We start from the raw sequence: 16,168 nt of genomic DNA on the forward strand, positions 1-16,168 counted from the left end.
TTGTGTGTGTGATGTCTGTTATACCACACATAACGAGCTCTGAACTACATCAACAATGTTGTGTATGTGTGACGTCTGTTATACCACACATAACGAGCTCTGAACTACATCAACAATGTTGTGTGTGTGACGTCGGTTATACCACACATAACGACCTCTGAACTACATCAACAATGTTGTGTGTGTGATGTCGGTTATACCACACATAACGAGCTCTGAACTACATCAACAATGTTGTGTGCGTTTAACTGTAACGTTGATAATGATTTAAGCACCATGTCAATAATGCTGACAGAACATTGTTACCTGCATTGTTACATAACCTATGTCAAATCCAATATGTGATAAAGTTGCTGAACTGCTTTTGTAAATATGCATTAACCATATATAGAACCTAATTTCACCGTTTGCCATTAAAATCGTTATGATTTCAATACAATGCTTTATGGAGTCTCTGAAAAGGGTAGTAATGTGAGCATGGGAAATGAGAAAGAAGCATTCATTTCCTGATCATGTTACCTATCGGCGTATTCTCCAAAACACTCATACATCGTGAAATTGCCTTTGCTTTCACTGCGGTCTCATTCTGATAAAAATCGGTACGAGTCATTCGTCGGAGGGAGTACGACAACAGCGACAGCATTAGAAGAATATAAATGCCCAACAAGCATCAATGATATTGCACAACAAAGTATGATTAACTATGCTAGGAGAGAAAGAGAGCAGTCTTGGTGGGGGTGGGTGGATTGGAGATTCAGGATAACTTGTGCCCAATCCGGGGTGGGTGGATTGGAGATTCAGGATAGTCGAGGTTTCTTTAATTCAACAAGAAGCGCCTTTCTTATGCCTTGAATTTTTCATTGATTTCAATAATTGTTCTCTCAAGGTAAAGTTCAATCAATATGAAAGTATGATCCCACTGAGCACAAGGAATGTCAGAAATCTAACAACCAACTGTAAAGTAAAAAGCAAAATATCGGTTGTTCGTGACAGTTTGTATGTCTGCTGTTATGACGCTGATTAAGGCACGACTTCCAAGGTTTTCATCACGTCAGTATCCTCCAATTACAAGGACGCCGATGGCTGCAGAATTGTTCCAAGGTCACTGTGTGGTTATCTCACACTGAGACACTGTGGTGCATGACCGGAAGTGATCGATTCGTTTGTAACTTTGCCGAACGGCTCACGTTCTACCATTAGAGAAGGACACCGGCTTTGGTGGGGTTACTTTTCATGTAATTTACCCCAAGCGTGGTATTTTTTCCGGAATGGCTAATGATCAGTTACCCGCTGCTTACAGGCACAGACAATGTACAGTACAGGCCAAAGCAGACGTGACTTTTATCTTAAAGAGAGCTACGGTCCATGATCTGAGGCTCAATTTTCTGTCAAGGTCCAGCCAATGTAAGAAGTGATAAGTATCTTATTTGACACCGACTCTGTGTAACTGGGAAATCATGAACTATTTGATTGCTATTAGGGGAGGTTAAATAAGCATAGCGTCATGTTTTAAGTTATTGCACTTAAATCGTGACATACTTTTAGAATGGTTCTTTCCAAGCCTTTTTCATGTGGGGTGCAACGATTAGAATTTAAGAGAAAAAGGTTTGTTTCTCGATGGCCTTTCCCACATGAAAGATGAAAGACACACTTAATAAGTTAACATGTACATAGTGTTCCTATTACACTGACGTGCTGACCATCTCGAGATAAAATCTTCAGTCAATTAGTATGATTTGACATGTATCATAAATCACGAATTTTGCAGTCATTATTCAAATACTTATTATGATTTCTAATTTCGAAATGATCGTGAATCGTTCTCAAATATTACCAAAATGTTTTTTTATCCCCTCCGATAGCAACAGGTCAATATGTTTACCTCCCAGATGTTTATTAACCCCCAAAATCAAGTGCAAATCAACACTAAAGTCGTCGGACACCGGATCGGTTTAAATTCCGTTCACAATTTACGACATTATCATGCAGCCCAACCAATATTTATATTGTCTCGGCTTTTTGGTACACAAGGCAGAGATATATAACGACTGTGAGACTTCTTAATATCTCATGAGACTTCTTAATATCTCACAAGGGTTAGAGATATCTTCTTCCATGAATGAAATGGCTCCGTTGAGGAATCAAACTGTACCTAAAAAGGATTAGGGATAATCCAAATTGAACGGACTGACCGTTCCATAAGCAGAGGAGTGGGACAATGTGATTTGTCTTTTTATAGTTTATCGATTATGTGAGATTTGATGGCTCTTAAGGGCGTAAGTACATTTATTATGCTCAACTGTTGCTTCAACAAATACAGGCAGAACAGACTCAACAACGAGATGCTTTCTTCTTTAAGTGGCATTTAGAAGCTGGTATGATGAAGAGGAACAAGTTCTATGGAATCACAACTTCTTTGTTGTAATGGATGCGACCTTTCTGTGTAGATACTAACAACGTTATTGAGCACTATACTGTAAAGTTGCATCATTGCAATGAAGAAGTTGTCAATCTACTTGACATGTTCCTCTTCAACGTGGATGTTATTGACTATTGTGGTTCTTTTATGGTACTTTATTCGGTTGGTTTTTTTTGCCTGTTGGTATATAAAGGAACTAACTTTATACGTTTCTGGAGGTATAAACGATTTATGCTCATGGCAGCATAACTGAAAACAAGACTTTATTGGTAAGCCAACCAAGTGCCATGGGATTGCTTGCGATTTGTTTAGAAAAGCATAAAATGCGTAATGTATGTTTCAATTTTGATATATTCATCAATTAAATGGATTTAAGATTTCACTCTTCCAAGGACGTCATGTTGCAGATGGAATAGTGTTGGAAAATTGCGGCTCATTAGTCTTTTTAAAACAGATTGATGTTCTGTGAACTGCTGACCAAAGACCCAGCAAGTGACTGGGACAAAGACACCCATTCATTATATCCGTCAGTTCGCTATAAGCGAGTTCGTAATAAACGTAGTTACGTCATACCACTCTTGCTCAGAAGTTGTTTGATCAAGATTACAACATTTAAGGCCTCAGTAAAGTTTTCTATGGTAGACATGTGGAGGAAAGTTCCAAATCTGATGCATCAGTGACAAAAATGAGGTCCGATGCAATTCCCTATTTCGACTTGTAGTTTACGTTCCCGAATTATTGCAGGTGAACAAATGTCTGAACATATGTTTATGACGGGTGCCACCGGTGGGGCAGGAAACGCTCACTTTTTTCACAAACACCTGGTATCATCACAATGTCATAGGGATTCATAAACAAATGCTCTGTCATCCTATCGTGTTGTGAAAATCACTGGATTGTTTGGTCCAGATTCGATTTGTAATACTGCTGAACTGACTGCCTGAGTTTGGTTTTACGCCGCTTTTAGCAATATTCCAGTAACATCACGGCGGGGGAAAAATGGGCTTCACACATTGTGCCCATGTGGGGAATCGAACCCGGATCTTCGGCGTGACGAGCCAACACTTTAACCACTAGGGCTACCCCGCCACCCCTCACCGCAAATACGTTTTTAATCTTTATTTGGCTTCCCCTAACATGCAGTAAATAGAAGCGACAAAACCACACCCATAAGAAATCTCTACTAAAAGTAGAGTAGATTGTACAATTGTGACTATATCATGAGTATGTATTTGTTTCAGCAGTATTCCCACATGGGTACAATGTGTGAAGCCCATTTCTGGTGTCCCGCGCCGTGATATTGCTGGAATATTGCTAAAAGCGGCGTAAAACTAAACTCAGTCAGTCAGTCAGTCAGTATTTGCGGTGAAAGGATTACGTGGAAGGTCAAAGATGGGACTGGTGTTAATTAAATCGAGATGGCCTTTCTCCCTTAGTGAAACAAACAGTTCCTGATTCTACTGTCACGCTCAACTCATAACCCCATGACGCAGTATTCCAGTCATCAGCTTCACTGAAGTTCCAGCTGAAGCTGTCGGGGAAACCAAATAAAGTTTTAAAAAAACGGATTTGCGGTGAAAGGAAGTGGAAGGCCTGAGATTGGAGTGAGTGAGTGAGTTTAGTTTTAAGCCGCATTTAGCAATATTCCAGCAATATCAGAGCGGGGCCACACCAGAAATGGGCTTCACACATTGTACCCATGTGGGAAATCGAAACCGGGTCTTCAGCGTGACGAGCGAACGCTTTAACCATAAGACTACTCAAACGTCCACCTAAGATTGGACTGGTCTTAATTACGTCGAGATGGCCTTTCTCTCTTAATGAAACTGATAGTTTCTGATTCTACACATGTCATCGGTTTCCAATTGCGCAGATCAATGCTCTTGTTGTTGATCACTGGATTGTCTAGTCCAAACTCGATTATTTACAGACCGCCGCCATATAGCTGGAAAATTGCTGAGTGCGGCGTAAAACTAAAACTCAACTCACTCCCAACTCATAACCTCATAACGGAGTATTCCAGAAATCAACTTCACCGAACTTCCAGCTGAAGTTGTAACGATAATGACGGTTCTTTTCCTACATTTAAATTTATGGAGCAGGTTTAAGTTCACCAAGGGAAAACTGTATATATTTACAGCCTATACCAAATTTCAAATTTATTTTTATTATTTGTAATTAAACGTTTATGGACGTTTGTTTCAATGCAGTTGCTTCAAGACCGCACCTCTAAAGTAGTGAAGGTTGTCAAGTGAGGCGAAGTAGGTGTACCGTTTTAGGTTACTGCATTAATATAGCAGGATACATTCACGGGATATACCACTCATTGTATACTATACTGAAAGATGGTTGTTTCCCTTGATGCAATTTTTTGGTTTCATCAAAATATAATATATTTAAAGACAAAACGATTGTCTAACAACCAGGCACAAACATGAAATAGAATATTCTATGAAAGGATCGAACCACCAAACTTCAGTTTTCTTTGAATATACTCTGTGCACTCGTCCTCGGAGGCCGTCCAGATTGATGAAAATAATACAGTTTGTGTTGACAGACAAACAAAGTGAATATAGAATGACTTCAGTCAAAGTTGTTGGGGCTGAAAATTAGTTTGTGAGTAGTCTCCCTTTAACTGATCACCGCAATTGGATCGCTGTATGGAAATAAAGGGAGTGGACCCTATTAACAACCATTTTGAAAAATTATCAGTCAAACAAATACAAAGAAATGCTATTCTAGGTCCAAGGGCAAATAAAGCCCCATAGATTGTGGATCATCTCAAAACTGGACCGCTTCACTAATTGAGGTCGCGAGTTGACCTGGCATATTGTATAAGAAAGCATTCATGAAAAGTTGATACAAACTAAAAGTGTTGATACCCCTAAACGACTCCATGTATCCAGGTAACAAATCTGTTCAAAATCACACAAACAATGCCGTATAACTGAATATCATTTGAGAATTATTGTTTTAAGACATGTGGCAGTGTAATGTTTCGAAATTTCGAGAAAAAGGTTTCGTTTCTTCATGGGCTTAACCCGATGAAAGTTAGACACACCCATTATACATTGCTGTCCTGTTACATTGGTAAATAAATAGACATTGACATGCTGCCCATCGAGAGATAACCCCTTGTGTCAAGTAAGATTACCTGACTTTCCATATATATATACGAACTTTACATAATTCAAATAATTATCATGATTATTTATTTCTAAACCATATCTTAAATCGTCCTTAGATATTACCAAAATGTTTTAATTATTCCCTCTGATAACAACAGGCCAATATTTATACCTCCCCAGAACTCAATTCAATTCGCAATGGCGAAATTCAACCCAAAATCTGCCGGACACTGGATCGGATTAAATTGCGTTCACGGTTTACGACATTATCATGCAGCCCAACCAATATTTATAATGTTTCGACTTTTTGACACACAAGGCAGGGATATAAAACGACTTTGAGACTTCTTAATATCTCACTAGGATTGGAGATATCTTCTTCCGTGAATGAAATGGTTCCGTGGGGGAATCAAACTGTACCCAAAAAGGATTAGGGATAATCCGGGTTTAAAGGCTTGCCGTGCCACGAACAGAGGATTGGGACAAATTAATTTGTTGTTTTTTGTAGTTTATCGATTATGTGATATCTGTTGGCTCTTAAGGACGTAAGTACATTTATTAATGTGTGATGCTCAATTGTTGCTTTAACAAATGCAGGCAGAAAAGACTCAACAACGTGATGCTTTCTTCTTGAAGTGGCAGTTAGAAGCTGGTATGATGAAGAGGAACAAGCTATATGGATTGACAACGTCTTTGTTGTAATGGATGCGACCTTTCTGTGTAGATGCTAACAACGTTATTGAGCACTATACTGTTAAGTTGCATCCATTGCAATGAAGAAGTTGTCAATCTCTATAACCTGTTCCTCTTCAACGTGGATTTTATCGACTATTGTGGTTCTTTTATGGTGCGTCATGGGATCACTTGCGATTTGTTTGGTTCAGACCCAATTTGTTTGCAAACAACACCGTACAGCTGTAATACTGCTGAAGGAAATACATACTCATGATATAGTCAAAACTTTCTTATTGGTGTGGTTTTGTCGCTTCTATTTACTGTATGTTAGATGAAACCAAATAAAGATTAAAAACGGATTTGTGGTGAAGAGATTACGTGGAAGGTCATATCTGGTGTTAATTAAATCGAGATGGCCTTTCTCCTGATTCTACTGACTGTGACACTCAACTCAATCCCATAACGTAGTATCAGAAATCAGTTTCACTGAAGTTCCAGCTGAAGTTGTAGCAATAATGACATTTCTTGTCAGACATGTCAAATTATAGCTCACATTAGTTCAACAAAGGAAGACTTTATATGTTTACTGCCAGTGGAAAATGGAAAATGAATTGTTATTATTTGTACTGAAACGTTTATGCATGTTGGTGGCAATGTAGTCGCTTCAAACACTCACCTCTAAAGTAGTGAAGGTTGTAAAGGTTTATTTAAAACCAGGCATTAAACACACTTAATGTGTTCTATTTCCGATAAAGCAGGTATTTATTCGTCCTACGTGTGAAAATATCGGTTAATAAATAACCTAACACCAGTTTTATACTCCGAGGTTTAAGTTATCTCAGTGTTTGTTTAAAACTGTCTTTGATATATGATGCACGTAGTTTAAGTAAGAACCAAAATAAACTCGCTGCAAATATATAGATCACAGCCTCAGGCAAAGATAAGATTTTGCATTAATATCATAGTCTGAAAAACAAGGTCTCGTTTCACGTTGTCATTGGACACGTGTGGTAATATTTGAAAAATGTGGTAGCTATTTTACAAGAAGTCAGAGTAATGTGTCCGAGTGGGGCGTTCCGTGTTGTAATGTATTTTCTGAACTGTAACCCGGAGGCCCCTAGTGAGTGCTTAGGCCAATGCTATACTGAACAGCAAAGAAACGCAAGTCTGGCTTTTTGTCAAATTTTTTAATAGAAGACAACCAAAATTATATTCTAATCATTTATTCTATAGAAAACACTGTCAAATTAACAGCTGAAAGTTGATGTTGACACTGAATTGCAATAAGTTCAAATTGATCACAGTCCGTCAAATTGAGATACCCCTGAATGTGAAAAGTGACAGTCTCTTTAGTAGCACGTATAGCCACCTTGTGCTTGCACACAGGCCGTGCAACATCGTCTCATTGAATTCACGAGGGTCTGAAAGAATGCCCGAGGCAAGTGTTTCTATTCAAACACCAATCTCTGTTCCAACTGTGCAGCGTGAGTGGCTGTCTACCTGCAGCAATCCTCCGTCTAATTTCGTCCCAAATTTTTCAATGGGAGCCATATCCGGGGAAAGAGACGGCCATAGAAGAACGTTAATGTTGTTCTGAGTCAGATAGTTCATCGACACTCTTGCTGTGTGAGGGCTGTAAACGTCGCTGGCGTTGTTGACGTGTCAAAATTGGTCCCACATATGGCCGTCGGCAGTGGATTTCAGCAGTCCGAAGACGATGCTTCATCGTATCGCTGGACACTGCTCCCCTTGACCCATGAACTAAGGTTGCTGTTGCTGCTTGAGTTCGGTTCCTGGCATGAGTGACCCGGATGAATCGATCTTGCGCAGGAGTTGTCATTCGTGACTGTCCGGTACGAGCACGATCAGCAGCAACCCCGGTTTGCTGATGACTTTGAGCAAGTCGTGTAATGGTGGTAAGTTGACAGCCCAATTGTTTAGCTACAGCGGTTGCAGAGCTACCTCCGTGCAACTTTCCAATGGCCATTCCCCTCTGCTCAGTCGTTAGTCTAGGCATCGTTTGTGTGGCGTGTACATCTCCTAGCGTCAATACCGAACTGTGTTTTGACAAAAAACCTTTATAAAGGATGCCTCAGGGTGACATGCATGCTTTCCATCCAGAATCGTCGATGCAGGAGCTAACATTATGGTTTTGCTGCACTGTGGGTGTGTTTGTGCTAAAGTTTCGTATGGACGTCAAATTGCATGACATCATCTCACCTGGGATCATTACGTCACTTTACCATGAACGTTTCATAAACATGAACAGTTACCATTAAGAGATTTCATTTTTTCGAAACTTGCGTTTCTTTTGATGTTCAGTGTATTTGAAGCGGGCACACATGTGAATTGTCTTGGTCACGACTTTCAATCCCCTAACCAGCCTCATCGCACTGCAATGAATATCAGGTGCAACACTTAGCGTTCACCATGTTGCCGCCCACTTAAAGATCACATGCAAGTTAATACCATTCCAATTATGAAGTTTCGTGAGAATCATGGTTCGGAGAAAACTGTTGGCTCATATGAATATTTTTCCTTCATGATATCGTTTCTGTCGGGTCCCCACGGGCGGATACAATGTATCGGTTTTCATGGTTGCCGATTCAGAGATGACAACGTTGCATGATCCCTGCGTCTTTGCATAAAAGGGACATTTCTGCAGGATATGAATAGGTTTTCCAGTAGGATCGAATTATATATTTAATCCATTTCGTATGGATGTACGGTAATATATTCCCCTAATGGCCAAACATTTCTAAACCAATTGGTCTATTGTATCAAGTATTTGAATCAACCATGCACAGAGGGTCTTCGTTTAATTATCTCGGACATGAAAGGGGAATCGATAATGTGTATGGTGGTTGAGCTGTCATTGTGAGAATGACGGTGATACTTAAAGCATGAATATAAACTAAAGCGGGCAATGATGTATGGGTTTGTGACACTGTACCTACACAGTTTTTTTCTCTTGTCTGAGACAGGGATTCCCGGATATCATGGGTCCAGTGTACCACTTGTCTCGATAGCCCACTGAAGAGTTGTTGTCTGTTGTTTAACGCTGCACTCACTCCAGCTATATGGCGACTATAGCACAGCTTGATCATTGTAAATTTGTACAAATATGTAGTGAGTGAGTTTAGTTTTACGCTGCACTCAGCAATATTCCAGATATGACGGCGGTCTGTAAGTAAATCGAGCTAGGACCAGACAATCCAATGATACATGAGTTGTTGTGATATGATGACATGTGTCTTGCCACCCGTTTCCTTTAATTGCATCAGCATGAGCTGCTGAAGACCAGTTCTAACCTTCTTCACGGGTCCTAATGAAGGTCGCACCATTATTATTTCCCCTTGCTCAGCATGATCTGTATCTTGACAAAAGATACGACATTCTGCTCCCATCTCTCATTCGTTACTTCCTACTGTCACAGTTACTATCACCTCTCCATCGTTGCACCAGTATTTTGTCCTGTTGCTGGCAATGAACAATATATTTAGGAAATATATGATACTCTGCTGAGGCATATGAATGTTGTGTTACCCCACTGACTCAATCATATCGGACCTTTCATGGATTTTGTTGCTTAACGCCACACTCAGCAATATCCCAGTTGTATGACGTTGGTATGACAATAATCGAGCCTGGACCAACAGTAGAGTGATTGACATCATGAGCATCGATCTTTGCAATAGTCATACCATTGGTATACTGAATCAGAGAGGGGCGGTGGGGTAGCCTAGTGGTTAAAGCGTTCGCTCGTTACGCCGAAGACCCGGGTTCGATTCCCCACATGGGCATAATGTGTGAAGCCCGTTTCTGGTGTCCCCCGCCGTGATATTGCTGGAATATTGCTAAAAGCGGCGTACAAGCAAACTCACTTACTCACTCACTGAGTCAGAGAATTTTACCAACTGGTCCAGTCAACCGGTTAGTTACTCATTACAGCAATCATGAGTCGCTGAAGACAGATTCCAACCCAGTTCTTCACGGGTTCTGACGAAGATTGGGTGGTTTCAGTGAGTGACCTAACTGAATACATGCCATCTGGCAACCGCTGGGTTGTCTGGCGCAGTCTTGCTTATCAAGGTGCAATAAAGCTTGAACTATACTGACTTGGCGTAAAACAACATACATTCTTTCTCTGTAAACACCAAACAGCAACCCAAAAGGTGAACCATCTGAATATTATACACACATCACCACCTTGTAGTTGGGAGCATGACGGCCAAACACAAACAAAAAGGAAAAAAAGAAAGCGCAAAAATAGAAAAATTGGAAATATCAAACGGAGTTTTCACAGAAGAAGTCGTAGGGAACGTTATGCTCGAAACTGCAGACAGGGAGCGAAGGTGTAATGATGTGGACAGCCATCTCCCATTCCGGAAGAACAGACTTGGTACATGTCGAGGGCAGTTTAACGGCGTAACCTAACACAGATGAAATTGCATAAGGCATACATCTGAAAACACTTTGCGTTTCTTGTGTTGCAGATTATATACATTTTATCACCTAAACATTATACATACATCATAACCTTCTGAGAATACATATATCATCATCTTAACTTAACACATATATCATCACCATAATGTCACAGATATATCATCACCTCATAATACATATTTCATCACCTTAATATTAAACATATACCATCCCCTCATGCAACAAATGTGTGAAGCCCATTTCTGGTGTCCCCCGCCGTGATGTTGCTGGAATATTGCTGCTAAAAGCGGCGTAAAACCAAACTCAGTCAGTCAGTCAGTCATGCAACAAATATTATCATCTTCAACAACTTACTACTTCTACCATGACCTTACCGGTTGTGGTTAACGAGATACATCTGCATCATTTGGGGTTTTCCTCCTACACAAGTTCCTATTGTTTGCCTGCCTGTCATTAAGAGAATAAAACAAAGACTGGGGAAAGAATAATGTGTCTGAGGGGGATAGCCATGCTAAACTCCGACATGGTGTCACAGTGGGAACTATAAAACAGGCCACAGTCTGGAATTAAACAGGCCAAAGTCTGGAATGGTGCAAAGAGCCACGCCCACACATGCAAGCATTGCTATATTAATGAAACATCTTTAACGCTTCGCTGAACCGCTTTTAAGCTTACCTCGCCCACACAGCGACGTGGTATGAGGGAGAATCACTTTGAAAACTCAACTCACTGATTTCCTCATATTGTGCACATGTTGTTTGATGTTTGACACAAGACTCACCAAAACTACACTCATAAGACAGTGGACTGTTAATTTCCAATTCTAGAGCCACGCACATAGGAAACAATGACACACAATCAACCATGTAGCCGAAACTGACCGTCCTGGCCGTCGAGTCTTACCTCACAAGCAGCAGTTACCAGAGACCTACATTGTAGCCATAATCCATACGTAAACATTACTGTGTATGTTCATGGTAAACTATGTGGTGCTGACAAAACTGTACACTAGCTCAGATCGAATTTAGAACATATTGATTTGAAAAGAATTAATTTTCTTTATAATTTGCAATCGCTTGAACAAACCAAGTCCTGAAATTGAAGTCGACATACAAAATCGACAATACACTTTCCATGGCCACAAGAAACATGGAGTTTGACAATTCCGACCACAACATGAGCATGTGTTTATGACTCGCTATCAAATAGTCTTGGTACCGGGTGTTCGGGAAAAGATGAGCGTATCTTGCTCTTAGGGTGGCAGCCATGCAAACCGCATAACTATTCATCTGAAATAATATTTTATAAAACCACCAGACCATGCGGTACGAGTCATATTACGGACTTACGTTGGCCATCATTGTTTTGGAATATAGTTCCACATAAAGGAGAAGGTTACCATTGGCAATTTGAAGTCATCACTCGGAGAGTTTGTGGAGAGTTCGTTTTTGATACTCAGAATCATCTTCATCTCCATGCATGGATCTTAATATGAAACAGATGAGTCAGTGTCACTGGTCTCTTTTATTTCCATCTATTGCAGGGTTCTTGAAGACCGTGAGATCATCGATATACCTGAAATTGAAGTTGGACGTCTTTGCCAAATTACCTTGTTTTGATTTTGCCAATCAGAGCAGATTTTCCAAAACATGAAAACTAAGAAACAGATCGGCAAGAAGGTGCGTACGGGTGGGGAACGCGGGGATGCCTTTTTGCCTTGACTAAATATTTTGCCCCAACTTTTACACATGATGAAGTCGAGCATTTCACATATTGTTTTTCATACAAGTACGAACACCTATAACTTTCTAACAGTTCAGAATGAGTCGATGATACTTCCTTGAGTATAACATTCAGCTAGCTGTTTATGGACTGCCGTCACCTTGCTTTTGCTAAAAACGTTGTTTTGCACCAAACACTTACTTTTCCAATTAACTTTGTGAGTTGTGGATGCTTTTTGTCTGTCAGCCCTTATACAAGCCGAGGCAGATGTTGGCTTACTGTCAGTCAATACTACGGGTTTTTGTTATTTTCTCGCCATTTCCCTTGTTCCCCACTGTCCATCAGAATTCCCTCGAAGATCTTGTCCCTTGAAACAACAGTTTTACCTGTCATGTGATGAGATACGATGTTCGTGGAATTACGATAGAAAGGTAAAGGCACCTTTGATGAAGTGAAAGGTTGGTTGTATTACGATAGAGAGGTGAGAGTAGGTGAGTTTAGTTTTACGCCGCACTCAGCAATATTCCAGCTATATGGCGACGGTCTGTAAATAATCGAGTCTGGACCAGACAATCCAGTGATCAACAGCATGAGCATCGACGTGCACAATTGGGAACAGATGACATGTGTCAACCAAGCCAGCGAGCCTGATCACCCGATCCCGTTAGTCGCCTCTTACGACAAGCATGGGTTCAATCTAACCCTGATGATGAAGTAAGAGGTCGGAGTTACTACGATAGAGAGGTGACACCACATGTGGTGAAGTAAAAGGTTGGTTGTATTACGATAGAGAGGTGACACCACATGTGATGAAGTAAAGGGTCGGCGGTATTACGATAGAGAGGTGATACCACATGAAATGAAGCAAACGGTTGGTTGCATTACGATAGAAAGGTGACACCACATGTGATGAAGTAAAAGGTTGGTGGTATTACGATAGAGAGATGACACCACATGTGATGAAGTAAAAGGTTGGTTGTATTACGATAGAGAGGTGACACCACATGTGATGAAGTAAAAGGTCGGAGGTATTACAATATAGAGGTAATACCACATGAAATGAAGCAAACGGTTGGTTGCATTACGATAGAAAGGTGACACAACATGTGATGAAGTAAAAGGTTGGTGGTATTACGATAGACAGATGACACCACATGTGATGAAGTAAAAGGTTGGTTGTATTACGATAGAGAGATGACACCACATGTGATGAAGTAAAAGGTCGGAGGTATTACGATAGAGAGGTGACACCACATGTGATGAAGTAAACGGTTGGTGGTATTACGACGGAGCGGTGGCACCACATGTGATAAAGTAAAAGGTTTGGTGGTATTACGACAGAGAGATGACACCACATGTGATGAAGTAAAAGGTTGGTTGTATTACGATAGAGAGATGACACCACATGTGACGAAGTAAAAGGTGGGAGGTATTACGATTGAGAGGCGACACTACATGTGATGAAGTAAACGGTTGGTTGCATTACGATAGAGAGGTGACACCACATGTGATGAAGTAAAGGGTTGGTGGTATTACGGCAGAGAGGTGATAGGACCTGTGGTGAAGTAAACGGTTGGTTGCACTACGATAGAGAGGTGACACCACATGTGATGAAGTAAAGGGTTGGTGGTATTACGATGGAGAGGTGATACCACATGTGATGAAGTAAACGGTTGGTTGCATTACGATAGAGAGGTGACACCACATGTGATGAAGTAAAGGGTTGGTGGTATTACGACAGAGAGGTGATAGCACCTGTGATGAAGTAAAAGGTTGGTGGTAGTACGATAGAGTGGTGATGGTACCTGTGATGAAGTAAGACTGACTGACTGACTTTGGTTTTACGCCGCTTTTAGCAATATTCGAGCAACATCACGGCGGGGGACACCATAAATGGGCTTCACACATTGTACCCATGTGGGGATTCGAACCCGGGTCTTCTGCGTGACGAGCCAACACTTTAACCACTAGGCTACCCCACCGCCCCGATGAAGTAAGAGGTCGGAGGTATTACGATAGAAAGGTGATAGCACCTGTGGTGAAGTAAGAGGTCGGAGGTATTACGATAGAGAGGTGGCACCACATGTGATGAAGTAAACGTTTGGTGGTATTACGATAGAGAGGTGATAGCACCTGTGGTGAAGAAAGCGTTTGGTGGTATTACGATAGAGAGGTGATAGCCCCTGTGGTGAAGGAAACGTTTAGTGCTATTACTATAGAGAGGTGACAGCACCTGTGATGAAGTAAACGTTTGGTAGTATTACGATATAGAGGTGATAGCACCTGTGAGGAAGTAAACGTTTCGTGGTATTACGATAGAGAGGTGGCACCGAATGTGATGAAGTAAAAGGTTGGTGGTATTAAGATAGAGAGGTGGCAGCACATGTGATGAAGTAAAAGGTTGGTGGTATTACGATAGAGATGTGACACCACATGCGATGAAGTAAAAGGTTGGAGTTATTAAGACGGAGGGGTGATAGCACCTGTGATAAGCGGAAAGGTTCGCAATGTTGCGATATAGAAGTGTTAATATCTGTGAGGGACAGATAGACAGGCTGGTGCCATTACAATGAAGGGGTGATAGAACTAGTAGGGTAGGGCTGTGGTATAGGGCTATGATACAAAAGTGATATCGTTTGCGATATTGGGAAAGGTCGGCGGTACTGTGATAAAGACATGATACCACCTGTGACAGAGGGAAGAGTCGGCGGTATTGCGATAGAGAAATGATTGCATCTTTGATGAAGATAATTATTTGTGGTGGTACAAAAGATAGCACCTGTAAAAGAGGGAAGAGTCGGCGGTATTACGATAGAGAAATGATTGCATCTTTGATGAAGGTAATTATTTCTGGTGTTACAAAAAGAGTCCACAACAACTGTGATAAAAGGACAGGTTGATGGTAAAACGAAATATAACTGACACGACCTAAGTATTTCGATGGAGAGGTGATAGGGTATGCGACAAAGGCAGATACGTGTTAGTGATAGAAACAATAAGTAGGTTGAAAGTGTATTTGACAAAAGGAAAGGTTAGTAGTATCACGAAAGGTTACAGCGTCTGTGGCGAGCACAAAGAGAGGAACATCTAGGAGAGTTAAAACAGGAAAGATTAACATCGTGAATCCACAAAGACGTAAGTAGGCAATCCTTTCATTTAGTCTTGAGAGTTGAAATCCCTTCTGCCATTCGTTCAATATCCGCTGGACCTTTACCACGTGACCCAGTCACGCGATATCTCTTTCAACTCGTGAATAGCCGAGAGGTGATCATGTCCGAGCAAACCCATCACCTTCAAATCCCGGTTCGCTGAGTCCCTGATGGTAGCTGATGTCACAGTTGCAATGGATCCATGTACACTTGTAAACGCATGTCGGAACCACGTGGGCTGCTTACAGATGAAGACAATGAACTCCTACGTACTGTTTCCCCTACGACTGAACTGACAATTACAGCGGGAGAACAAACACTTATCCCGTTACAGAAGATCAACATACAACTATCGATAAATATATTTTATTAAGGGTAGCGGACTTAATGTCAGCGTGTTAGTCGACTTCGAAGTGATAATGATGAGTTGACTCGAATCCCTTATGCACTTATATAAATAACAAGTCTCGCCATCAATCAAAGGTGATACAAATATGTCCAAAGTAAAGTAACCATTTATAATAAATATGGATCTTCCGGAAAAGCATGAAACATATGTAAATATAAGCACATTTCTGGAATCTACTTAAAAGAGAGAAGCAAAGTTAATCTGGAAGTACTTTACA

At 40.8% G+C, this 16,168-nt stretch overlaps 1 long non-coding RNA gene across 1 annotated transcript; it reads right to left on the reverse strand.

Moving 5' to 3' along the window:
• Positions 1-9,205: 9,205 nt before the first annotated feature.
• On the reverse strand, positions 9,206-12,942 carry LOC124280971. The gene is made up of 3 exons (XR_006899806.1): positions 12,908-12,942; positions 12,464-12,469; positions 9,206-9,283 (listed from the first exon to the last, which is right to left on the reverse strand). It is a non-coding gene; the product is annotated as an uncharacterized LOC124280971 (long non-coding RNA).
• Positions 12,943-16,168: the final 3,226 nt, after the last annotated feature.

The sequence above is a fragment of the Haliotis rubra genome, unplaced genomic scaffold (genome assembly GCF_003918875.1).
Source record: "Haliotis rubra isolate DU_JTF1 unplaced genomic scaffold, ASM391887v1 Scf277, whole genome shotgun sequence".
NCBI lineage: Eukaryota > Metazoa > Mollusca > Gastropoda > Lepetellida > Haliotidae > Haliotis > Haliotis rubra.